The sequence below is a fragment of the Anabrus simplex genome, chromosome 1, assembly GCF_040414725.1.
Source record: "Anabrus simplex isolate iqAnaSimp1 chromosome 1, ASM4041472v1, whole genome shotgun sequence".
Lineage (NCBI taxonomy): Eukaryota > Metazoa > Arthropoda > Insecta > Orthoptera > Tettigoniidae > Anabrus > Anabrus simplex.
In genome coordinates this window covers 1,572,240,546-1,572,266,351 of record NC_090265.1, presented here as the reverse complement: position 1 = coordinate 1,572,266,351, position 25,806 = coordinate 1,572,240,546, and the positions used below count along the sequence as shown (strand labels likewise).

At 38.7% G+C, this 25,806-nt stretch overlaps 1 protein-coding gene across 1 annotated transcript in view; it reads right to left on the bottom strand.

Moving 5' to 3' along the window:
• The window catches only part of LOC136862547 (uncharacterized), a 277,882-nt gene extending 264,429 nt beyond the window's left edge, over positions 1-13,453 (bottom strand). Inside the window, exon 1 of the mRNA XM_067138890.2 lies at positions 13,202-13,453. The gene's annotated coding sequence lies outside the window, so the exon portion shown is untranslated. The remainder of the gene's footprint in view (positions 1-13,201) is intronic.
• Positions 13,454-25,806: the final 12,353 nt, after the last annotated feature.

Sequence of the window (25,806 nt, the reverse complement as noted above, 5' to 3'; positions counted from 1 at the left end):
TTAAGAATGACGAGTCAACTGAGCAGCTGTCTAATCTGAGTGGGAATTGGTGACAAAAAATGGCATTAATTTTTGTTACATTCTTTACACCGACCCTGTTATTCCTAACACTGTCCCAAGTAAAGGTTTAGTCTTCGATAAGTTTCTTTTTTACAATTGGCTTTACATCGCACCGATACAGATAGATCTTAATGGCGACGATGGGACAGGAAAGGGCTAGGAGTTGGAAGGAAGCGACCGTGGTCCTAATTAAGGTAGCCCCAGCATTTGCCTGGTGTGAAACTGGGAAACAACAGAAAACCGTCCTCAGGACTGCCGACAGTGCGGATCGAACCAACTATCTCCCGGATGCAAGCTCACAGCTGCGCGCACTTAACCGCACGGCCAACTCGGAGAGGGATATGACAATTATTAACGACAGTAATGAGAAGAAAAAGAAAGAGGAGGATAAGAAGAAGAACCTGGGGAGCTGGATACACGATATCTGTAGAGTAACTGTAAGCTCATATTCCAGAGACAGAGGGTTCAAAGCCCTCTATCGGCAGCGCTGAACTTGGTTTTCCCATTTTTTACTCAACGTAAATGTCCAAACTGTAAACGGCCACTGTCTTCTTAGCCGTGACTTCTCTATAGTAGGGTCACCTAACACCTACCTACGATATTAATAATAATAATAATAATAATAATAATAATAATAATAATAATAATAATAATAATAATAATAAGTAAACTCGTTTCCTCGTCCCGAGATGGTGCGGCTTCTTTCACGTACAAGTACCCTCCTTCCCCGGATAGGAGTCAGCTCTGTGTACCATTTTAACCAGACACCAGCCCTCCTACCGAGTGAGCTGGCCGTGCAGTTAGGGTCGCTTAGCTGTGTGCTTGCATTCGGGAGATGGTGGGTTTGAATCCCACACTCGGCAGCCCTGAAGATAGTTTCCCATGGTTTCCCATTTTCACACCAGGCAAATGCTGGAGTTAGCCATTTCCCATTCTCGCGTCGCTGAAAACCTTCGAAGTGTTTTGGTGAGACGTTAAAACCACTAACAAAAATTGTAGCCCTTCTGTCGTTGTTATTTATCTGGCAGTACCAGGAATCGAACCCAGACTTGCGAGGACGACAGTTAATAGTGCTAACAGTAACGCTACGAAAGCGGAATAACAATAATAATAATAATAATAATAATAATAATAATAATAATAATAATAATAATAATAATAATAATAATAATGTCATTTGGGTCATCAGTCCATATATGCAGCTCTCCATGACACCCTGTCGTGTGCTAACCTTTTCATTTCTAAATAACTGCTGCATCCTACATCCGCTCTAATATGTTCGTCATATTCATAACTTGGTCCACCCCCGCTGTTTTTACCGCCTAGACTTCCCTCAAAAACGAACTGAGCAAGTTCTGGGTGTCTTAAGATGTCTGAGGAATGTTGCCCAGTTGTACTTCCTCTTAAAACAATAATCACCACCATCACCACTCTTAAGATGTGTTGTATCATTCTTCTGTCCGGCTCCATGGCTAAATGTTTAGCGTGCTGGCCTTTGGTTACAGGGGTTCCGGGTTTGATTCCCGGCAGGGTCGGGAATTTTAACCATCATTGGTTAATCCACTGGCACGGGGACTGGACGTGTGTGTGTGTCGTCTTCATCATCATTTCATCCTCATCACGCCGCGCAGGTCGCCTACGGGAGTCAAATAAAAAGAACTGCACCTGGCGAGCCGAACATGTCCTAGGGCACTCCGGGCACTAAAAGCCATACGCCATTTCATCTCTTATTCTAGTAAAATTTCGCCAAATCTTTCTCCTCTCACCAATTCGATTCAGTAGGCCATCTCTTTTCGTGATTCAATCTACCCTCCTCACCTTCAACATTCTTCTGTAACACCACGTTTCAAAAGCTTCTATTCTCTTTCTTTTTGAGGTATTCATCGGCCATATTTCACTTCCATACAATGCCACACTCCAGACGAATGTCTTCAAAAATGTCGTTTTAATTCCTATATCTATGTTCGAAGAGAGCAAATTTCTTTTCTTAAGAAAGGCCTCCCTTGCTTGCATTAGTCTGCATGTTATGCCCTCCTTACTTCTGCCATCATTAACTTTTTTTACTACCCAAGTAAAAATATTCATCTATTTCCTTTAAGACTTCATTTCCTGCATCACCTGACTTCATTCGACTGCACTCCATTTTGTTTTTGATGTATTTACTATAATCGTGTATTCCTTCTCCAAGGCTTTGTCCATGCCATTCAGCAATTTCTCCAGATATTCTGGGGACTCAGATAAAATAACAATATCATTGGCAAATCTCAGAGGTTTGATTTCCTCTCCTTGGATTGTGATGTTTTTTTTAAATTCCTCTTTGTCTGGCTTTACCGCCTGTTCTGTGTAAACATTGGAAGAGAGAGGGGACAAACTACAGCCTTACCTCACTCTTTTCTGGATTGCTGTTTCTTTTCATACCCTTCGATTCATACAATTGCAGATTTTTGTACAGATTTTCGATAATTCTTCGTTCTCGGTATCTGATCCCGATTCAGAATCTCAAATAGCTTGGTCCAATCGACATAACGAAATGCCTTTTCTAGATCTACGAATGCTATGTACGTACGTAGGCTTGTCTTTCTTAATTCAATCCTGTAAGATCAGACGTAAAGTCAGGGATGCTTCACGTGTTCCTACTTTTCTTCTGAAGCCAAACTGATTTTCTCCCAAGTCAGCTTTAACTTGTCTTTCCATTCTTCTGTAAATAGAACGTGTTAAAATTTTGCAAACGTGGGATACTGAACTAATTGTACGGTAGTTTTCACATTTGTCGGCACCTGATTTATTGGGAATAGCTATAACAACATTCTGTCTAACATCGGATGGGACTTCTTTTGTACCATACATCCTACACACTAAATGGATTAACTTCTCCATACTGGTTTCTCGTATAATAATTATAATAATAATAATAATAATAATAATAATAATAATAATAATAATAATAATATAATGAAAATGAAATGGCGTATGGCCTTTAGTGCCCGGAGTGTCCGAGGACTTCGGCTCGCCCGGTGCAGGTCTTTTGATTTGACTCCCGTGGGCGACCTGCGCGTCCTGAAGAGGATGAAATGATGATGAAGGCGACACATACATCTCAGTCCCCGTGCCAGGAGAATTAACCAATTATGGTTAAAATTCCCGACCCTGCTGGGAATCGAACCTGAGACCCCTCTAACCAAAGGCCAGCACGCTAACCATTTATCCATGGAGCCGGAAATAATAATGATGTATGTATGTTGGGTATTCAGCCCGAAGGCTGGTTTGATCCTCTACAGTTCCGCCAACAGCTGTCATAAATAGCCTAGGCGTCACTGAAGAGGCGTACTAGGGAAATGAGGAGTGAGGTAGTTTCCCGTTGCTTTCCTCACCGAGGCAGCCGCTGCTATTACATATCAGTCTGCCAAGCCCACTGAAATGCATGCACCATCCGACCGTATGAGCGATATCTTCACACCATTCATAACAGGGACTGGCTGCATAAGCAATGGTATTACTAGCATCACTCATACCTCAGTCACTTTCATATTGTCAAAGCCAAGGATGAGACTGAGACAGGTCAATGAATGTAACAAATTTGATATAGCCCATACCAGAAGACATAGTGCACTGTAAACACTACATCTCGCCAGCAAAGGCATATAATAATGATAATAATAATAATAATAATAATAACATTCTTTTTCCTGGCCTTTCTTTTTTTTCGATGCCCTTGGCATCAATTTGTCCCGGTTTTACGCCCGGATGCTTTTCCTGCGGACGGATATACGAAAAAAATACAGTGTGATGCTGAGAAATAATACGCTAGCTTTGGAACTCTCGTATTATAACTTCGACATTGTCTAACGGTCAGAAAAAGAAAGAACAGCTGCAAGTGTCATCTCTTATGCAAGTGATTCGATCTATCGTGTGAATGTTGCTTGTTGTTTAAATGGACGTATCATCTAGGTCATCGGCCCTCGTGTTAATGGAACTCTAACCAAACTTCATTCCGATCTCAACCACCAGTATGCGAGATGTAAAATCGTCTTCTCTGTTGAATGGGCCGAAATAATCACTAGTTCATGCAAAGTGTGCTAGGAAAATAAATATAATTTTTATCGAAACCAACGGACCCTAAACGAATATTCGGATTTTTTTCTTACCGGCATAAAGATGAAAGCTCTTCGGCTGTGATAGCTTGTCTTCAACAAGTGTTTACACTATTCTATGTTCCAGCTTACATTCACTCAGACCTATAATTTCACAGCAACTCAAGGAATATATGACTTGATTAGGTGTTGCTACCAGCTGCAGCGCCCCCATAGATTCCAGAGAAATGTAGGCTACAAATCGTACGCTATAAGGGGATTATATCAGGAACGATCAGCCGCGTTGTTAAATAAAAGATCTGAGGCTTTGTTATTGGGATGAAGTATTGAGAGATCCGCTCCACTCCATTAGCACTCGTATGTGTACGGCAAATTCCGAAACGCTTAATGAGAGGACGTTTAGACACTTACAATTTTTAAAACAAGTTATGCGTCACTTTATTATTATGCACTTGTATTTAAAGAAAACACGTATAAACATTTAAAACATATAAAATAAAAAGAAAATAAACAAAAGAATTCTCCTGCGCACCTCGCTCTTCCTCACTTCAAATTCGCCCCTTTCTAATGCCACTGCTCCTTCCCCAAACCGCTGAAACTCCTGGCCGGGGTGAAGGCGTAACCTTCAAGATGGCCCGCTCCTCCCCTTCAGGGAGAGGAATGAAAACTTATTTAAAAAAAGTGAAAAAGCATTTAAAGAGGACATCAACTGGGTTGTCGATTCCAAAATAGTTCACCACATCAAACCCAGTCCTATTCAAGGTGTGTGTAAGGCAGAGCAAGTACGATACTCCCGTAGAAGAATGTAACTCTATGTTCATATTCGGGTGTTAGATAAGACAGGCGAGAAACAATAGTTTCAGGATGCCATATAGGACCCAGTGGAGATTAAATACTATGACAGGGCGCTTCCCACTTCCAGTATGCCAATATTAGCTCAAGAAGATACCCCAGTATCAATGCAGAATCAGACTCGTAGCTTGAAATATGATTTAGTTGATCAGTCTGCCTAGTCCGACAAGATTAGCACCACCTCAGTCACCAAGCCCTGCACGAATCCCAGCTATTTGTTCCAGGACCAAGGAACATACAGTGTAGGTACCTAGAATAAAATTATTGAACACGACCAATATTTGTCGATTCAACATGACCTTCACCGTTCATTTGAAATCCGTATGACAGTACGCGTCATTTCCTTTCAGTTCCCTATATTAACCTTAACTTTGTTTTTCACATACAGAATTATGTTTATGTTTTCATTTAACTGGTGAGAACAACATATTAAATAATACGCTGACCTCGTGAGGGATATTTCAAATTCTATCAAAGCAACATTGAATTTAGCTTCTAATCAAATTTAAAATTATTATTATTATTATTATTATTATTATTATTATTATTATTATTATTATTATTATTGCGCGCCTCCGTGGCTCAGGCGGCAGCACGCCGGCCTCTCACCACTGGGTTGCGTGGTTCAAATCCCGGTCACCCCACGTGAGATTTGTGCTGGACAAAGCGGAGGCGGAACAGGTTTACTCCGGGTGCTCCGGTTTTCCCTGTCGTCTTTCATTCCAGAAACACTCTTCAATATCACTTCATTTCATCTGTAAGGCATTTTAAATTGCCCCAGAGGAGTGCGACAGGCTTCGGCAGCCGGCACAATTCCTATCCTCGCCGCCAGATGGGGGCTTCATTCATTCCATTACTGACCCGGTCGAATGACTGGAAACAGGCTGTGGATTTACATTTTCATTATTATTATTATTATTATTATTATTATTATTATTATTATTATTATTATTATTATTATTATTATTATTATTATTATTTCTTTCTTAATCTGCTTACCCTTCAGGGTTGGTTATTCCCTCGGACTCAGCGAGGGATCCCACCTCTACCGCCTCAAGGGCAGTGTCCTGGAGTGTGCGACATTGGGTCGCGGGATACAACTGGGGAGGATGACCAGTACCTCGCCCAGGCGGCCTCACCAGCTATGCTGAACAGGGGCCTAGGTGGGGATGGGAAGATTGGACGGAAGAGGGAAGGAAGTGGCCGTGGCCTTAAGTTAGGTACCATCCCGGCATTTGCCTGGAGGAGAAGTGGGAAACCACGGAAAACCACTTCCAGGATGGCTGAGGTGGGAATCGAACCCACATCTACTCAGTTGACCTCCCGAGGCTGAGTGGACCCCGTTCCAGCGCTCATATAACTTTTTCGAATTTCGTGGCAGGGCCGGGAATCGAACCCGGGCATCTGGGGGTGGCAGCTAATCACACTAACCACTGCACCACAGAGGCGGATGTTATTATTATTATTGCTATTATTATTATTATTATTATTATTATTATTATTATTATTATTATTATTATTGTCCGCCTGGTGGCCATGATCGTTAAGGCGTTGAAGTCTATACGGTCAGACACCGTGGTTAGCCGGTTCGAGTCCCGTTGGTCGAGAATATTTTCACCATCAGAATGTTGGCCGGCAGGGTAGGGGACGTGATGGTACACAACTTCTAATCTCTAGACTGCGTACCAAAAGCCCGGATTCAATTCCAAACCTCTCCGCGGTGTTCATATGGAAAGAGGGCATATGGCTCTGTTGATGGTGATTCGTCCGTCGGATGGGGACGTAAAGTCTTGAGCAGACCCCTTGATGCTATTCGTCAGGAGTAAGCTATGTGCCGGCACAGGGTTTCTCCCTCTCCCTTTCTATTATCATATAATTATCACGTCATTCATTTCATTCCATTAACTTCTCTGATGAGGTTGACGTCAGGAAGGGCATCCGGCCATAAAAACTCCTACGAAGATTCATATAACTTCATACGCAACCCCGTTGAGAAACGGGACAAGGGTGGAACATGCATTATTATTATTATTATTATTATTATTATTATTATTATTATTATTATTATTATTATTATTATTATTATTATTATTATTATTATTATTATTATTATTCAAAATTAATGTGTTTGATCAGGATACTCATACTCTACAAGGCAGAATTTCAAAAGTACAATAAGTACGCGAGAAAAATGGCCGTAGTAGGTATTTCTATTCTATCTCATGTTGACGAAAATGATACACATATTCTTCAACGTGACTGGACTTCATTGTATTCAGTACGATCCTATATCACCGCAAATCTTTTCATATGCTTAGCCTTTCCATTATATCGGTAATGCTCACATTTTCTGTTCACGTGATATGTAACATCCGTCTGTAAAACCACATTTCAAAGGTTCCAGTTTCTGGTACAGGACCTGGAGTTAAAGTTTACCCTCCCATTCCACACAACAATGTGGGTAAACCATATTCCCTGGCCACTCTTATTCCTAGATTCAGATTCATCATTTCATCCTCATCACTACGCGCAGGTAGCCTACAGGAGTTAAATCAAAAGACCTGCACCTGACGAGTCGAACTTGTCCTCGGACACTCCCGACACTAAAAGCCATACGCCATTTCATTTTACCTCCCAGTTTAATCTTGGCCTGTGCTGAAATTGGTTATATTGGTGTTGGTCTTCGTTTGTTGTGTACCAGGTGAATTCAAGCTCAAATCCTAGACAAATATTTCAAAATCAATTGTTATTTTGACGGGTAGAACAATGCGACCATCAGCTTCATAAAATCATAATTAGTGGCAGTTTTCCTGGATTTTAACATTACTATATTTTGTCGTTGAAAATATTTGTCATTGTCAGAGAATGCATAGAATCATGTAAAATAGGGAGATTTATGAGATGCATGCAATCATAGATTTCTAGTCAATAAAGACCCGCTGTGATCTAAAGTGCATTTGCAACTATATCATGGATGAACGGTGGTAGGAAAATAAATGGAAATATGTCTAGACTGAATTATAAAGCCGAAAATATAATCTAGAATTGTATGGAAAACTCACGATTCGTGGTGCTGACCACACACCACCTCATAATCTGCAGGCTTTCATGCAGAGCAGCGGTCGCTTGGTAGGCCACGGCCCTTCGGGGCTGTTGCGCCATGTGGTTTGGTTTGGTTTATGGAAAACTCACAGGATCATTTCATAGCAATCTGCATTCTTGTTAAAGCTATAGCTCAAGGTTTAAGTAAATAAATAGAGAACGATCCATGTCTTTCCTCGATTCAAAATGTGTCATGCCATGAACTAGAAACACCCAAGAATGAAGCATATCACCCAGAATAGAACCATATAATCAACATATTGTAAAAATAACGAAGCTAATTAATAATAATTACTCGCATAAGACCTAATATTCTGCTCACAACATATATATTTGTATTTAGAAAAAATTAAGATAATGCAGGTCTGTACAGTTGACAGAAGACAAAACAGCTCAGGCGTTCAAACACTGGTGCAGGGCCCAATATCCATTCAATAGAGAGACACGTGAATCTGAAAACTAACATCGATGATACACGAAACTGTTTTACTATTCAACTACTATAAATTTATTGGATGCTGACGGTATTTCTTTTCACGTGCTTCTACTAAATCACAGATGCGCGCAGCAATTCCGACTTAATAATAAGGCATTATTTCAAAAAATACAGTAATTACCGTACACGAGAGGAATGGCCGTAGATGCAAAATGACAACATATTCTTCAATGGGACTGGACTTCATTGTATTTAGTATGATCCTAGCTAACTGCAAATCTCTTCGATATCTCAATCAGGGACAGCGTTGCATACAGAGGAACACTTACATTCACATTAGGTCATTCGAAAATTCATTTCATTACGTAATAGCAAATAATTGACTTACCGTAACGTCATCTTCATCATTTTATAAAAATCAGGGAAATGTATGCATAATTCATAAGCTTTATGTTAAAGAAAACTCACTGTGATTCTGATTACGTTTGCCATTATATCATGAATAAATAGTCCAATGACAAAGTCACCGCATTATTTTTTATAATCGTGGACGCATTCATCTAACAATAAGATGTCTACGTTCCGAGCAATGTTGAAAGATTTTTTGGTGTTAAGTGGCACAGTCATTTTAAGCACACAATATGCATATCGTTTCATTATAATAATAATAATAATAATAATAATAATAATAATAATAATAATAATAATAATAATAATAGCCAAATTGAAGATCATTTCTTCAGTTCGTAGTTCTTCAGGAAAAATATTTACCTTCTATCTAAGGTCCAATAAAAAATTATACGTTAGTATCGAAAAGATCACTGAGAAAGCGGAGGTTACCTCTTACACACATAACGAGAATGCCCCCAGAGAGATCGGCTGATAGAATACGCATTCGTCAGAAAAAATGGAAAAACCCATCCTCCATAGCTGATAAAGGTACACAAAGATCTACGTGGAGATTGCACAAAATTCAAGACATTATTTATTTATTTATTTATTTATTTATTTATTTATTTATTTATTTATTTATTTATTTATTTATTTATTTATTTATTTATTTATTTATTTATTTATTTATTTATTTATTTATTTATTTATTTATTTATTTATTTATTTATTTATTTATTTATTTATTTATTTGAAAGAAAGTTGTGGAATTGAGAGATAATCCTGAGAAAGAACTTGCTAAAACGCGTAACACCTCAGCCAAAGCAGCGAAGCCTGAAATTGAAAAACCATTGGCGAACATGTAAAGAAAAAGGTATACTATATATAAGTCTAAGCCTTCGTACAAAAAAAGTAATGTAGCTTCTGTATTCCTGGCCCACAGTTGGCCCTATCCTGTTTAAATAATTAATACTAATGCACAAAACTAATAAACAAGGTCACTGAACTACTTAATCTCACGTTGGTTTCAATAGGCCCTCTATCAAGTCTCTATTCTCACAACGAATATATTAATTGCTTCAATTTATTGCCGAGTATTTTATCCCCGCTAAGACAATCAACCGCATTCTCCGGATAACTACTTACCCAACCTCTAAGCGCAATACCACCATCATACATTGAATTGAAAGATCTTTTCTGAATGTTTTGACAGTTGTTTGAGCGTGCTGTAAACAGTCCTACTGTTTGAAAACACGTGTGTTTTAACCACTTCCAAGGCAACAGCATTTTTCAGTATAGTGCTGTCGACATCAGTAGAAGCTGTGTGTTCTTACTGAGTTTCGTATGCCGATGAGAAAATGTTACATTTTTAGTATGCAATGCTGTTTATATATTAAATTATAGAAAAATGCTGCACAAACGTGTAAAACATTTTGCGACCTGTGCACAGGAAATATTGTTCGTGTATCAGTGGTTCGGAGGTTCATTGCGAAATACTGTATTTCTGGACAGACGTTAATGCATTATGAATGGTGAGATTTCTTTATTATGAGTTACTCTCAAAGTGAAAATGAAAATGAAAACCTACAACCTGTTTTCCAGTCTTTGAGCGGGTGAGGGATGTAATGAATGAATCATATATAGGCTATTAGTACGATGGGGTCGCCACTCCCAAAGTGATTTAGTAATGACTGATAGATGCTATGAAATGATAATGCAGGGTGTTGCTGGAATGAAAGATGACAGGGAAAACCGGAGTACCCGGAGAAAAACCTGTCCCGCCTCCGCTTTGTCCAGCACAAATCTCACATGGAGTGACCGGGATATGAACCACGGTATCCAGCGGTGAGAGGCCGACGCGCTGCCGTCTGAGCCACGGAAGCTTTTTACTCTGAAAGTATCATACGATAAATTTCAAAGTTGTACTTCATCCAGTATGAAAAGGTCAGAATTAATCAACTGCAAAGGGTATTTTGTTTCATCAAGACAACACAAAACAATTTTGACTACCCACAGAACTTTTGTTGACTAGGCTAGAATTGGCCAAACTACTGACCGGACATTGAACACTTTTTTCGCTTTCTGCGGTTAATTTAATGGAAAAATCTTGTTGATTTCAACGTTGACAAAATGCACGTGAATAACTTCTTCCCCTCCAAACTAGTCCGATTCTACACGAATGCACTTCATTCTTATATTTCCACGCAAAAGTGGAAGTATACTCCGATGAATAATAGATATATAACGTTTATTTCTTTTCTGTCTAATAAATCACTCATAACCCTCCTCATCTAGACGTGGTAAAAAGATAAATAATCACTTGACATCATTTCGTTAACATCACATTTGATACTGAAGGAATTACTGTGAACTATTTTAATGACATGACAGAAGTTAACTTATTTTAAAACGTGGAAATAAAACAATAACGATGTCCCGTGTATAAACGTCTCTACCCATGACTTTCGTATTAATTAAATAATATTTTTGTATATTCGTATTTAGGAATAACATTGTCGTCGGTATATACGTTTTTAATATTATAATGTCGAACAAAATCATGCGATGTTGAAATCTTCTGACAGTTATATAAATTACATGTTTTTCCATAAGGAATTAACACCAACGATATCTAAGTTGTCCCGTGAGAATTTAAAAGATGATGATCCATTTCTATTCATACGATGAACGCCTTCAAAGACAGATGTTTCGTATACTACCATTAATGCAATAACTAAATATTTATATAATAATCTGCCTATTTCTGTTCCAATGAATAAATTATTTTAAATTTACCACAATAGTACGGAACTAACTGCACTACTAAAACATTATAAAGAAAAACAAAATAACTACAATGTGCAATAACATTAAGTTTCCATCACAGTTTCTTCTGTATATTGTTTTCTTTCTGTCTTTCTTTTTCTTTTCCTAATTAAATGCAATACCTCATTGTCTATTCGAAATCCTCGGTTGATTCTTAGATATGACATGTGTTTACTGAAGAGAGAAACTTATCAAAAATAAACGATTATCCAATTGTCTAACGTTCATATTCAATTTGAGTAGTTGGAATAACGGTTTTTGTTTTTTTTTTTTTTTTTTTTGAGAGGAAAATTCATATCAACGATCTCCTCGACAATTCGTTCCTTTATAAAGGAACGCTAATCTTACTAATATAACGACGTATACTTCAACATTTAAAGTATTTAATAACAAGAAGACAACAAAATTAAGTTAATATGCTAACGAAAATCAGTGATGTTAAAATAATTGAAATATAAATGGAGAAATTGAATTGTTTTAAAGCAATGTATTCATGTCAATAGAAGTGAACCGAAAATACTCATTACCTCTGAGATTCTAACCGTAACAAGATGGTTATTGCATCGGAAAGGCAAAAATATGAGCGAATCACATTTATAGTTCACGTTTTAATGCAGTGATTTAATTTATAGCTTCGTTGTTCGGGAAAATAGTCTCCCACAAGATTATAAAAGGACAGATATACATAAACCGGTGTACTACAATATTTAAATACCATCGCTCGAAGATTAGCACCATTACATTCGTAGTTAATATCTCTGATTGATATTAAAACCTACAGGGGCCGACAATTTATCAAATTAATTTTCAAGTATAGATTTTTCTATTTACTTCCAAATGTCAAATATCTCAATATATGTAATAAAATGTTATCCTGCTTTGTAATGCCCTATATCGCTGATATAAAATGATGGAAAATATGAACAAATCCGAAAACGATTTAAACCAGACATTTCGAACAAAGTCTGAGAAAATAATCAAGAAGGTTGATTAGAAAAGTTATTTTTCAAACAACGTCCCGGAAGAAAATATACAGAAATATTTTCTTCTAATAAATTCATGGTTTTCGTTTCATGTTCATATAAAATACGTATACGAACACAACGTTCTTAAGAGACTAACTTGTAATTATTATAAAGTACCAGAGAGGAAAGAATAGTAATAAGTATGTGTAGTCTCAACCCAGAACTAAAATACAGGTACAAGAACATGGTTAAAATTAGTGCTATTACCCAACGCTATACCTTTAATGTAGAAGACACAGGCGTTCTGGCTTGGTTCCAACTTGGTTCCTCAGCATTTCGCGAGAACAGAAACTTATAAAAAGATATTTCAAAAATAAATACATCCTAGAATATGAGTGGGAACTACTGAAGATCCATGTTGGTAGTACACCATCGCACCTCTGCAATAGTGAAAACATAATGCTGTATACTATACACACATCTTGACGGCAGGGAGATTGTTGTCTTCTTGTTAGACGTCCGGCAATGCTTCCTTTTTTCTTTTCAGATAACGTGATCTCCTGGTAATCGTTACGACTGCCAATCGTTGAATAACACTGCGGTATTGTTATGGTAAGACGATCCGAAGAAGCGCGAAAGCACACAGACACACGCACGCACGCACGCACACACACTCCCGAGAGCGAGCAGCGCCGAACTCAGCCGAAGAGAAGCACGTCCGCGCGCCGTGTGACGGGGCTCCACTATGTACCGTACAGGCGCGAGGCGTCGCGACTTGTGGGGTGGGGAGGACGCGCGCGCCGGCGCAACAACAATAGAAAACAAAAGACAGCGAACTCTTTCCTAATCAAAATGTGAACACATTTCTGGGCTCATACGGCAAGAATAAAAACTTTCATCAGATCTAAATTTTGCTAATTTTTAATTAAAGTTGAAACACTGGCGGTGGTAGTGATAATTACCGTTTTATGTGGAAGTACGATCAGATAATAATTTTACCTTCATTCTAATCATAGAAAAAAATGAAGTGGCCTGATACACGAAAGAATGAAGGTATCAGCAAAAGAAAGGTTTTATTTTTTATTATATTAGACATGTTTGCGAAATTAATAACTGGTTCGATAGAAGGCAGTTCGGGTTTAGGAAAGTTATTCCACTGAAGCTCAACTTGTAGGATTCCAGCAAGATATAGCAGACTCCGTATCAAATGGACTGTAATGCGATTGACCTACCTAAGGCATTTGATAGGGTGGATCATGGTAGACTACTGCCAAAAAGTTACTGCAATTGGACTAAACAAAAGAGTGACTGATTAGTCGGTCATATTTCTAGAAAACAGAACTCAGAGAATTAGAGTAGGTGAAGCATTATTTGATCCTTTAATCATTAAGAGAGAAATTCGTCAAGGCAGTATTATTGGACATTTATGTTTTCTTATATATAAAAATGATTTGAGGAAAGACCTGAAATCAGAGATGATGTTTTTGCGGATGATGTTATTCTGTTCAGAGTAATAAATTACAAGATTGTGAGCAACTGCAAAATGACCTCAAAAATGTTGTAAGATGGACAGCAGACAACGGTATGGTGATAAACGGGGTTAAAAATCATGTTGTGAGGTTCACTAATAGGAAAAGTCCTCTCAGTTTTAATTACTGCATTGATGGGGTGAAAGTTCTTTGTACGGATCATTGTAAGTATCTAGGTGTTAATATAAGGAAAGGTATTCATTGGGGTAATAACATAAACTGGATTATAAATAAAGGATACAGATCTCTGGAAATGGTTATGAGGTTATTTAGGAGTTGTAGTAAGGATGTAATGGAGAGGGCATATAAGACCCCAACTAGAGTATGGTCCCAGTCTACGAGACCCTCACCAGGATTACTTGATTCGAGAACTGGAAATAAAATCCAAAGGAAAGCGGCTCGATTTGTTCTGGGTGATTTCTGACAAAAGAGTAGCGTTACGAAAACGTTGCAAAGTTTGGGCTGGGAAGACTTGGGAGAAAATAAACGAGCTGCTCGACTAAGTGGTATGTTCCGAGCTGTCCGTGGAGAGATGGCGTAGAATGACATTAGTAGACGAATAAGTTTGAGTGGTGTTTTTAAAATCAGGAAATATCACAATATGAAGATAAAGCTGGAAATCAAGAGGACAAATTGAGGCAAATATTCGTTTATACGAAGAGGAGTTAGGGATTGGAATAATTAACCCAAAAGAGTTCAATAAATTTCCAAATTCTTTGCAATTATTTAAGAAAAGACTAGGAAAACAACAGATAGGGAAACCTGGGCGGCTGCTTTAAATGCAGATCAGTGGGATTGATTGATTGATTGATTGATTGATTGATTGATTGATTGATTGATTGATTGATTGATTGATTGATTGATTGATTGATTGATTGATTGATTGATTGATTGATTGATTGATTGATTGATTGATTGATTGATTGATTGATTGATTGATTGATTGATTGATTGATTGATTGATTGATTGATTGATTGATTGATTGATTGATTGATTGATTGATTGATTGATTGATTGATTGACTCGTAGGGGGGGCCTTGAAAGGTATTAAATCATAAGGCTCCTCAGGCCTTGAGCTTTGCAAACATACTGTATTATCAGGGGTCGAAAAATACCGGGCGCCCAGTCGCCATGGCGCCTGAAAATTTTTACCTGGCGCCTGAATTTTCAAATTCGGTTTTGACGATTTATTTTTAGAAATCAGGAATTCCCTTACATGTACTTTCCCATTACTTTACAAAGTAACAAGTCGTGTGGTGTTTCACGTTTTTTTTCTGTAGCTCATATATTCTAATATGTGCAATAAACATTTTCTGTGCTTTTGGCAGAGTCTTGAATTCTGTAATTGCTCTTCGTAGCTTGGAACTGGACGTTTCAGTTCCGCGCGGGAGCTGCCTAGCGGTCATGGGAGATATCGTTGTAACCCGTCAAACAAGTATCCTTTCATGTGAACATATCGTAACACATCGAGTTCTATTACAGATGATCAGCTATCGGTAGCCGAGTACAAAGATCAGACCAGAGTTGTGGAGAAATGCAGAGAACTACTACGTTAAATAATTCCACAAACACTACATTACCATCATCTTTCCCGTGACTAGCCGTTCCTCGACTATTGCCGCCAAAGCAGTGCTGATACTGTAAATTCCCGTGGAATTCATTCTTTGCATTTAGAACATACGGAATGACGTGTTTATCAATTCTTGTATTTTCACCGAACAATATTTATACTTTTAATTTGATTACAGCATTTTGGTATTGAACAGTTGGCACTTTATAAATACGGTTGTTTTTATTCGTGTGCGTTTATGGAAAATTGGCAACGTAGCATCAGATATCAAAGCCCGCGAACTCGGAAGCCATTTAACGCTGGTGTATTTCACGTTTCTGTGCTATACTGGAGAAAATCGGCAAACTGAAACGAACAAAACCGCACAAATTGACTGATGCGAGTAACAAACAGTGTATTCTTTCAGATTTCTTCGTAAGTAGGGCCCGTAAACGTAACACAAAGTGATACAGAAGGGAGTGAATGTGACAAAACACTTGATGGAAGTGCCGACTGTAGAGTTCAGGACGACAATGACCAGCGTGAAATTTATGGTGTTCGGGACAATGATAGATCAAACATAAAAAATACGTCGAAATTTCAATTTTCAGGCAAACGGAAATTTCAGCACTTTCAGCGAAGTGCGTAAAGAAAATGAATGCTAATATGTCTCAGCATATGAATGCATTGTTCATGGCATCTTATCATATTGCAAAAAATAACAGACCCTACAATGATTTTGAAGGTTTGGTTACATTGTTAAGCAAGCTGAATGTTACTGATTCAGAGAAGTACGAGAATGATACACAATGCAGAGAATCGTAGCTTGAATGACTACCGTGGCTGTGCTATGAAGAAGGAATTACGAAGTGGAAATTATGCAGTAACTTTCGTAGTATTGCCGACAAACATTCTAAAGATGTATCTGAATTTTCAGGACCATTTAAACTGGAAATATTTAAAACATACTATCATATAAAATCCTATCCTCACTCGAAGTGTCAGGAGGCTGAAGAAATGGCGTAACAGTCCCAAAGGGCCTTGGCCTACCAAGCGACCACTGCTCATCCCGGAGGCCTGCAGATTATGAGGTGTCGTGCGGTCAGCACGACGAATCCTCTCGGCCGTTATCCTTGGCTTTCTTGACCGGGGTAGCCATCTCACCGTCAGATAGCTCCTCAGTTGTAATCAATAATCATGTAGAGAGAGTGGACCTCGAACCAGCCTTCAGATCCAGGTCTAAACCGTAACCTGGCCGGGAATCGAACCCGGGGCCTCCGAGTAAAAGGCAGACACGCTACCACTACACCGCGGGGCCGGCAGGAGGCTGAAAGTTTCATGAAAAATCCCGAATGTGCACTTTTAGTGAGGTGCGTCAAGAAAATGAATGCTAATATGTTATATCATATGAATGCATTGTTCATGGCATCTTATCATACTGCAAAAAAACAGACCCTACACTGATTTTGAAGGTTGGTTTGCATTGTTAAGCAAGTTGAATGTTACTGGTGGGAAATCAAACAGGCACATGTAGAGTAATTTTAAAAGACGCTGACCTTGAAGGTGACTGGTGATTATTTGGGTTCGTATCTCTTAAAATATAAATTTCCATTCTTGTATGAACTGAGACTGTACGACTTAAGGCCACATTTCAAAAATAATACGTAGCTTGATCCTAGTCTAACCTGTGGTGTTCATAATGTATATTTGCGAAAAATGTGCTGGCTCCTGATAAAAAGGGGCTGGCTACTGAATTATTTCTATTTTCTTCTACCCCTGTGTATTATCATCGAGCTCAGGAGAGGAAAAACTAGCTAAGGGAAGTAGGACAGGAAAGACGAAAAGGATTCTCCTGATACACATGAGTGCAAGCTATGTCAGTTTAACCCATTGATTCACATCTCAATTTTCTTCTGTGGGTAGAAAAAATTAATTTCAGTGAAATTTGCCACTACAAGGAGCGCAAAATGAACACCACCCTTCCTGATGATATATTCTTATTTTTAATTACATATATGACGTAAGTCGCACTGAAAGGCGACATTGCCTATTTTTAACGACTAATGTATAGTCCCTTATGTTGTACAAAAGATGAATTATCAAACATAAACCCAATGACACAAGAGACCTGCCAAGCGATCGCTGCTCAGCCCAAAGGCCTGCAGATTGCGAGGTGAAGTGTGGTCAGTGCGACGAATCCTCTCACCCATATGTTGATTTTCTAGGCCGAGGCCGCTATGAAATATATCCAAGAAAAATTGTGTGGTGTAACACTAAATACTGGTGGATGCCGTATTTTTACATCGTGTTTGGTACAGGCCACAGCAAAATATAACTACCACCGAAGTCTTATTTATGACTGTGACAATATGGAAGCTGTTGATGAATGGGTGGTGCTGGGTAATGTGCGCCTGAATGTTATGAAAGGTACTACCATGACGAGTAGAATACCTAGTGAGATCACTGAGTTCAAGCGCGCTCCCGCAGCTGTTTTACACCGATACGCAAATAATCAAATACAACACTCAATTCCTTAGACTTATGAATATTACTGCCAGAGAGTTGTAAATACTACTATTAGTCGCCACGAAGAAATATCTTCGGATTTTTATAAGATAACACACGAAATAAAATAGAACATTGCGAAAAGCGAGAGCAATATTGTGCTTTACATACTTAAAAAATACTTTTTAAACAGAGCACATAAAATATTAAACATACACCAAATTGCAAATAACACTGGCACTTTCCTCAAATAAAGTAAATGACTTAAGTTACCCACCAAAACTAGTTTGAGGCCACTTTTGATAGTGTACGAGTAGACTTAGCAGATTGTCGAGCCTGAAGATCTCTGCGGATTTCTCTCGCTCTAGAGAAGAATCGGCACTTTAAATAGTGGTAGACCAGTTTAGGAATATTGTCCAAAGTGTATTCAATACAAGAGCCAGCTCCTGATGGCACAACTGAAATCGAGTCAAGACACTCGTAAATTATATCGCACCGCATCGACCTAAACTAGCTCAGTTTTTCATGAATTTTCCTTTCAGTTTGGGAAAGAATGTCACACACACTTATAGACAGACGTGTTAGAAACCTCGTACCACTGCCGGATCCGTAATCTTTATAATTAAATTTACGGAAAAATGCAGGTCATATATTCTGCTTTTGGCCGACAATCGCCTATCTTTCCGCGGCATAAGTCTCGCTCACTTTGCAAACTTTATTTTCTTTTGGTGATGTAAAGATCGTCTACCATCAAACTTCCTTCTGTAACCCGATTTACAACTACGAACGTAATAGTACGATATTTTCTGAAAATAATACAGATACTAACACAGACTTTCGAAAAATATTAAAACAGGAAAATTCCCTCGATAAGCCTTAAAATTATCACCATGGATTCACGCACGCACGCTATTACCTTCGTCGACCATTTGGCGCACGTGTTGTTGCAGCTGGTGCGTTGCGACTGCAGCGCCACACTCCGACGGGGTCACCAACGACAATGTTCAGAGAGAGAGGAGTGATCACACTAGGTATTCTAGGGCCAGTCATGCTGCAATAGCACTTTCTGACCTAGTGAAGGAAGCAGTAGCAAACTACCTTACTCCAAATCTTATCTAGTACGTCTCACTAACAGACAGACGGCACTGTATTTTTGACCGACAATACGTCTACGTCTATAGTTTATAAACTGTACTTACACTACAAAATCAAGATAATTTCCAGACAACACGTGCGACAACGACGTTCAATATCTCATTGTAAAGAGAAAGGGCCAATGCGAGTCTGACCTAAGTATTTTTTCTACCTTTATTTACATCAATTCTGTTTATAGTAATAAGAAACAATAAAATATAAAGATTAGCATTAGCAAAGAAAATGATCTCAAAAGATAGATATGATGCAAATAATTACAATGGAAACCTTGATGAATCCCTATTAATTCATTCCACTGTTTTAGCTGTTCTTTTCCAAGGTGGCATACTTTGTCACCATATTATTTGCTCCTTATTTGTACATCTTGTGCAGTTGACCAGATAGTCGTACACATCTAACTGAAGGCTCACAATGTTGGCATTATACGATCGGGTTACACTTGAAACACAATGAACGTATATACCAAGAAGCAGCTTAGAGTTGTGCTGAATGGAACTATTCGACTAATATGTTGGCCCGTTCACTGTCCTATTAAGGCTCTCACCATCCGCCACTCAGTTTGAACTTGTGTGCAGCGTGTTAAACGATGCATTGTGGTGTCTTCTTCTTTCTTGCGTACAGTATAACTTCGATTGTTTATCGTACGAATATGATGTAATTTATTGTTAGCTGGAATCAGTTAACGCACTGTCATAAATACCAGTGTTCGCGTGTTATATTTGGAAGGGTTGTATGACTGATATTCCTCCAGACTCGATTCCAGTTCACCACAAGAGCAGTCTTCGTGATTCTTGGCGCCATGTAATTGTAACGTTTTATGAAGGTATATATACGGTATATACTCTCCTCAGGGATTGCTCATGCTGGTGCTTCTGTTGACTTAGCAATTTTCTCTCTCCACTTAGCAGGGGTATCATCAATTCTTGGAGCCGTTAATTTTATTACTACAACTATCAATATACGAGCCCCTGGAATATCACTAAACCAAACACCTTTATTTGTATGGGCTGTAGCCATTACCGCTCTTCTTCTCCTCCTCTCCTTACCTGTTTTAGCAGGTGCTATTACTATACTACTCACTGACCGAAATTTAAACACCTCTTTCTTCGATCCTGCAGGTGGGGGTGATCCCATTCTCTATCAACACCTCTTTTGATTCTTCGGCCACCCCGAAGTCTATATTTTAATTCTTCCAGGATTTGGTATGGTCTCTCATATTATTAGTCAAGAAAGAGGGAAAAAGGAAGCATTTGGTACTTTAGGAATAATTTACGCAATAATAGCAATTGGTCTTCTCGGATTCGTCGTATGGGCACATCATATATTTACTGTAGGAATAGACGTAGACACACGGGCCTATTTCACATCCGCCACTATAATCATTGCGGTCCCTACAGGAATTTATTTTTAGCTGGAATCAGTTCATGCACTGTCATAAATACCAGTGTTCGCGTGTTACATTTGGAAGGGTTGTATGACTGATATTCCTCCAGACTCGATTCCAGTTCACCACAAGAGCAGTCTTCGTGATTCTTGGCGCCATGTAAATGTGACGTTTTATGAAGGTATATATACGGTATATACTATACGCGAACCTTTTCTTGAGCCGGATTTTTACGGGGTGAGGAGTAAGGAGGGAACATTGTCGGTACCGGTTATACTGCCAACTGGATGGAAATAAAATCTGAATTGAATCGATAATATGATCGATCGATATGAATTTTCTAAACATTTATTATCTTACGTCAACAACTGTGTCACACATACATTATTTAACATTATATAACATTTCTCGATGCGAATCTTGTTACTAGCATGAATTATATAGTTCGGCTTCGCTGTGTAAACAACAACAGTACTAGTTCGTAAAGTGTACGCCAGATGTCGCACAGCGATGAATAAACGATTCATAGTTTGTGTTTCAAAGGTTGCCAATGTGGACGTCGAAGATAACCGAGGTCTACCGATTCAGTACTAGGGAGCTCAGGACTCAAGAAAAGGTTCGCGTATAGTATATATATCTTTGGAAGATGTCCTATTCTTTAGTACATCAGAAGGGAGAGAGCTCATACCAATATAAGTGGTCCGTTATTGGACATTATAAATTTTCCAGCTCATTCCTGGTTGCCAGCTTTTCGCCCCTATGGGAATCAACATCTACAGGGTGTACCAAAACTCGACGGCAAAAATTTAGGAATGGATTCCACGCATAGAGAGAGAAAAAAAAGGTTATGACAACATGGGTTCTGAGACGTATACTTACAGATTTATTCAAACTTTGTGAGACAAATTAATATTAGTTATAATTTACATGTCCTCATGCAACCATCCAATTGTCTCATCAACAGAGGCTCGCCATTAATATCTGGGAAGGCATTGTTGATGATTCCTTATTGGGACCCTACGCTCTTCCGAATACGCTTACTGAACAGAACTACACGAATTTCTTGCGTACTGCACTGCCTGATTACTTGGAAGACATGCCACATGCACCCCGTCGACAAATGCTTTTCATGCATGATAGTGCTCCCGCACATTTCAGTCTGCTGCCCGCAGGTACCTGAATACCCTTTTTCTTGAGCGCTGGATAGGTAGAGGAGGACCGATTGCTTGGCCACCGTGCTCTCCTGACTTGAACACCATGGACTTTTACCTGTGGGGACACGTTAAGACTCTCGTGTATGCGTGAGCGCATTGTGATAACCTCTCTGGCAGTACTCACTACACCCGGCATTTTTGATCGCGTGCGTAAACTCCATGCGACGACGAGCAGAGGCTTGTATTCAATCTGAACATTTCCTCTGATACATGCTCAAAGTGTTTCAGTTGCCGTTACAGACGTACGGTGTAAATGTACAAAAGTTTGAATAAATCTGTAAGTATACGTCTCCGAACCCATGTTTCCATAAACTTTTTTCTTCTCTCTGTGTGAGGAATCCATTCCTAAATTTTTGCCGGAGAGTTTTTGTACACCTGTATATCACGGGAGAGAGCTAAGTTTAAGTTTTAGAATTCGTGTATGGGGAACTAGATGAAGTATCGGTACGTCATAATATGCTGGAGGGTTGCAGTTTTCTTGCAGGTTTCATCATTATCGTAGAAATTGTTGAGAGTTCGTATGGCCTAGGCCTTCAATGCGATTAAGTTTCTGTTTGAGAAAAAGAACTTCTCATGCATTCCCACGTTAATGAGACCAAGACCACTAAGAGACTTCGGTAGAGTGAGAGAGTTATGTGCCATTCGTAAAAGTGAGCCTTGACAAAGAAACCAACCTATTGCTAATAATAATAATAATAATAATAATAATAATAATAATAATAATAATAATAATAATAATAATAATAATGACGTGTGACTTCGGGAGAAGCCTGGTGCAGGTCTTTCGAGTTGACGCCTGATGGGCGACCTGCGCGTCTGTGAAAATGGGGCCCCCTACATATGATGAATTCTAATGCTGAAGATGACACACACACCCAGCCCTCGAACCAGAAGAATTAAGCAATGAAGGCTAAAATCTTTGGACCTGCCGGGAATAGTACCCGAGACCCTTTGGACTAAAGACCGGCACGCTAACCATTTAGCCAAGCAACCGGACAACCTATTGCTGATTTAATGTTGGTAGCTATCGTGCGGGGCATAGATAGAATTTTGCTCAAATAACATATCTTGTTCACGACGAACATGTTGACGTATTGTATTCTCTGATGGAGTGACAACGATCTGTGTGTCTCACTTTGTAATAGGCGTCTTAGTGCGGTTAGTTTTTGTGTCCAGTTCCACTGTATCAGTTTCTGAATACGGCTGAAAATGTGATCCCTAAGACCAGTAGCGTAGCCAGGATCGACCGATGGGTGGGGATGGGGGGGTTGTAGTTACAAAACAATGGTAGAACATAATGAAGATCCATGGATGACTTATCGTTATAAGGACACTGATACAAGTGAATTACAGATCTCTTGGTTCTACAATTATATCTCTGAATGTTTATTTAGTTTATTTAGTTTATTATATACTAGCAAGATACCCGTGCTTCGCTACGGTATTATACTGAAATTTATAATTGAATGCTTATTGTTTTAGATATATAATCCGCCGAAATTCGCGATCTGACTCGTTTTCTGCGAGAATCCACTAAAATTCCCGATCTGTCTCGTTTTCTATTAGATTACGGCACGTTTCCTCCCATTTTTCAATCTTCCTTTCCAGCAATCGATTTCGTACTTCCCGGGCTAGACTCAGGTATTACTCCTGGTCAGCTGGGTCCGCAAATCTATGCCATCTTTTCCTATAATCATTTTTAATATGGATAAAATCCTTCAGGAGATCCGGCGTGGTGTCATATTGGGTGCCTTGGCGGCACTGAACCCGCGGCCGGACTGCATTCTTAGTCATTACCCGTCCAGGAGCCGTTTCCAGCGCGGTCCGCACATTTGACGACGGTCCGGAACATTATTATTATTATTATTATTATTATTATTATTATTACTATTATGTGTTGCTGGAGTGGCTGATGACAGGGAAAACCGGAGTATCCGGAGAAAAACCTGTCCCGCCTCCGTTTTGTCCAGCACGAATGTCACATGGAGTGACCGGGATTTGAACCACGGAACCCAGCAGTGAGAGGCCGGCGCGCTGCCGCCTGAGCAACGGAGGATCCTTATAAGTACATATAGAACAGTAAAATCAATTGGTCTCACCTCCTTCTACACCCCACCGCCGTTACGTTTATTCACCGCCACCCCCCCCCCCTCCAAAAAAATTAAAAGAAGGCTTGTTTCTTTATGTTTAAAGGAGATTTCAAACACCAATGTTCACGTCTATTACCTTCAGTTTTGAGAAATAAGTATCCCCATCAAAATAATTTACTTTTTTCACTTCATTTCACACTACTCCCCCCCCCCCCCCCCCCAAGTGAATTTTCCCGCAAAAATACTTGTTTCTTTAATAGTAAAGGATCTTCTAAATACCAATTATCACGACTCTAACTTCTTCAGTTTTTGATTTATGTGTCCTCATGAAAGGAATTCAACTCCTTTACACTCCAGCCCTCCAAGATGGTCCCCCCCCCCCCAAAACGCGTTTTTCTTTGTTTTTAAAGGAGATCCAAATACGAATTTTCACGTCTGTAGCAACTTTAGTTTTTATTAGATGTATGTATTTTCATACAATTAAGTCAATTAATTTTTCAATTCTCTCACCCCCATCCCCCCCCCCCTTCATTGGATTTTCCGAGAATATGTGTTTCTTTACTTTAAAGCAGATTGCAAATATCAAATTTCACGTCTGTAACATCTTCCTTTTTGAGATATCAGTAGCCTAATTAAAAGAAACCAACACCATTTTCAGTCACTTTTACCCCCCCCCCCCCCAAGTGGTATTTCCGAAAACTAAAAATACACGTTTCTTTATGTTTATTAGAGATAAAAATACCATTTTTCACATCTGTAACATGTTAAGTATTTTTAGATATACTGTAAAAATTCTCATTTTAAAATTTCACCCCTTTTGTGTTCCCCTAATGTGGAGTTTCCAAAAACAAATCACCTATGTTTCTTTACATTTACAGGAGATTCCAAACACCCACTTTTTACGTCTATAACATTTTACGTTGCAAGATATTCTGTAGATATAGTCTTTCAAAAAATTCACCCCAGTTTGTCACTCCTGTTTAACCGCCATTAATTGGATTTTCCAAAAACTAAAAAATACGTGTTTCTTTGTTTTTAAAGTAGATCCCAAATACCAATTTTCAGGTCTGTAATATCCTCAGGTTCTGAAATATAAGTAGCCTCATTAAAGGCATTCAACCCATTATTCACCCTTTTACACAATTCCTATTGGGATTTTCCGCAAACAAAAGAATACTTGTTTCTTTATTTTTAAAGGAGATTCTAAATACCAATTTTTACATCTATAAACTGTAAATGTTTTGAGATACAGATACACATTTTAAAAATTCACCCCCTTTTAACCCCCCCATTAATTGGATTTTCCAAAAACAAAAAATACGCGTTTCTTTATTTTTAAAGGAGATCCCAAACACCAATTTTCAGGCCTGTAATATCTTCAGGTTCTGAAATATAAGTAGACTCATGAAAGGCATTGGACCTCTTTTTCAAACTTTTCCACCTTTCCTATTAGGATTTTCCGAAAATAAAATATACGATATACGTGTTTCTTTATTTTTATTTTTAAAGGAGATTCTATATACCAATTTTCACATCTATAACCTTTAATAGTTTTGAGATATCGATACACTCATTTTAAAATATTACCCACTTTTCACACCCCCTTAATTGGATTTTCCAGAAACAAAAATATACGTGTTTCTTTATTTTTAAAGGA